Source organism: Rosa rugosa, chromosome 5 (assembly GCF_958449725.1).
Source record: "Rosa rugosa chromosome 5, drRosRugo1.1, whole genome shotgun sequence".
In the NCBI taxonomy this organism is placed as follows: domain Eukaryota; kingdom Viridiplantae; phylum Streptophyta; class Magnoliopsida; order Rosales; family Rosaceae; genus Rosa; species Rosa rugosa.
Genome location: NC_084824.1, coordinates 15893608 through 15895953, shown reverse-complemented (window position 1 = coordinate 15895953; position 2346 = coordinate 15893608). Strand labels below are relative to the sequence as shown.

Here is a 2346-nt window from a genome sequence, read left to right as displayed (position 1 = left end):
CCACCAAAAAGCGTAAAACCGGTGGCTACGGACTCGTCTCGACCTCCTCTTGGTGCCTGCGGTGATGGCTCATGGCGGCTTGGCCGGAAAATGACGCATCGAGCTGTGGAAGTTTCACTGTAGCAGAAGTGGTCAACGCCAGTTTCTCCCGATTCCGGCCACCTCCGGCGACGAACCATAATCATTTGGAAGCGCCTTGCGATGTAGATGATGCTTCCCAAATATTTTGCAGCGATTTGAAGCGTGGAGGAAGAATTGAAGGTTTGAAATTCTTGCACTATTCACGGTTTCGGGTTCAATGTTTACCTTAATTGTTGAACTAGTTCTAGACGTTTTCTGGCTTAGTCGTAGTTGAATAAAACGTTGGGTCCGTTGAGTAGGTGCTGCTGCCAAAGTTTGGTGGCCAACGGAGCTGGTGGCGGTGGCGGCGGCTAGGGTAGCTTTTTAATTTCTTTTTCTGGCTAGTTAAATTCTATAATTATCATAGAGCTTGTATGTGAAGTTTGGTGAATTTTGGAGGAGTTTGGAATTGTTTGTGAATTTCCGAAGTTTGAAGTTTTGTGATGGAATTGTGGGAAATCCGGCCGTTGGATTTCCCTCGTTTTCATTGTGGAATATGTAGATTGAGGAATTGGTGTTGTGGAAGAGATTTGGGTGGAATTTGAGAAGTATTGGAGATAGAGATTTTTGGGTTTCGTTTAGGTTCGTATTTATTTTATTCGAATTGCCGTTTACGGAAATATAATTGTGTACAGGGCAATGTTGCGAGCTACGGCTAGATGAAGGAACTCGTTTGCGTGGTCGCCCATTAGTACTGTGAGTGGACTTTTATTTTCAAATAAGTGATGCATGCATTTATTTATTAAAGTATGCTTTATTTAATTAACATATTATTTTCCGAGCATATGAATTGATTTTGGAATTTGATTTCAATTTATCTCGTGGATTTGCTTTCAATAATGATTTTCATGAAGTAATTATGATTTATACTGGTTGTGAATTTTGATTATTAATTTGTTATGCTCGGATTCGAATTTATAATTGATGTTGAATTTGGACGAATTATTTTTCCGAGGTGATTTCCGGAATTAATTATATTTCTATTCGTTGTTTTGAGATTTCTGGAAAGCTTTTCGAAATGGGATTTCGATGCAGTTATTTCTTATTTATCTATCGACTTTCGGTTTTGGCATAGGGAATGCCTTGTTGATGATCTAATTATTTTCTTAGCGTGTGGGACACGCTGTTGATTTATACGACGTTTACGAGAATTTCCGGGTACGGTTGGGAATCGTACCCGTGTTTTCTTTATTCGTGGGACATGGGGAAGCCTTAAGGATTTATTGGATTTTATTAGTTTTTACCCGCCATACCTGGGTCGTCATATTTATTGCTAGCTAGCCTATTAGTACTCCTCCCTGCTTACTATGTGTTTGTGGGTGAGTAAGAGCAGAGCATGGGATGCTCCAGAGTGTGGGACACTCCGACCCGAGCCTGGGAGGCTCCCTTCTTTCGTATGGTGAAACTTCTTCCCCATATTTTATCGTTGCTTGACTAGCGGGGCTAGTCCGATTTTCACTGTAGCCAGCGGGGCTGGTCTTATCTTCTTGAGAAACGAGATTTCGGTTTTACGATACATTATTTTCGAATGTTTTGACTAGCGAGGCTAGTCGGTTTATCGTTTTGAAATCCTTGGATTTAAAGCTAAATGTGTTTTACCATTTGTGCATGCATCGAGGTTTTTAATGAAATAAATGTGGGAAAGTATGAAATCCTTTTTCTTTTAAATTGTTTATTTTTGTCCACTCACGCTAACGTTTTTCGTCTACTTTCCCCTGGGCCCTTCGGTTTCTAATGCCCAGTTTGCAGGCGCTATTAGTTGAGGTCGGGCGTACATGGATCGAGGCATAGTTGACGAATAGCTTCCGCGCTTCTTTGTTTGGCTCTGATCTATTGTGGGTTACTATTTTGGGTAGTCCTCTTTAGGGGTGACTCGACCAGTTCTCGGTAGGGTTATCTCTAAGGTGGGCCCCGCAGGGCCACCTCAGATTTCTGGATGAAATTCGGGGCGGGTCCTGTCATTTTGGTATCAGAGCATTAGGTTGTTAGGTTCTGTAGACTCGTTTCTATTCTGTTACCTTATATGCTTGGTGTTGCCCAGTACCTCTCGAGTGATGGCCCGACTGCAGCGGTTCCCCATCGTGTACTCTTCGGTACTGTGGTATACATCAAGTGTGTAAGGTACAAAGCTAGTTGGTTTTCTTCTGGTGCTATGCCTCTTGTACGCCGACCTCCTAGGGTTTCCTTTGTGTATTCGATTGATTAAGTGTCTTGCGCCTATCCCTG

General features: G+C 42.3%; 1 long non-coding RNA gene across 1 annotated transcript; it reads left to right on the top strand.

Annotated features, from left to right (window-relative positions):
• Nucleotides 1-221: 221 nt before the first annotated feature.
• On the top strand, nt 222-2004 carry LOC133708637 (uncharacterized). The gene is made up of 3 exons (XR_009845932.1): nt 222-261; nt 756-816; nt 1863-2004. It is a non-coding gene; the product is annotated as an uncharacterized LOC133708637 (long non-coding RNA).
• The last annotated feature ends 342 nt before the right edge of the window (nt 2005-2346 follow it).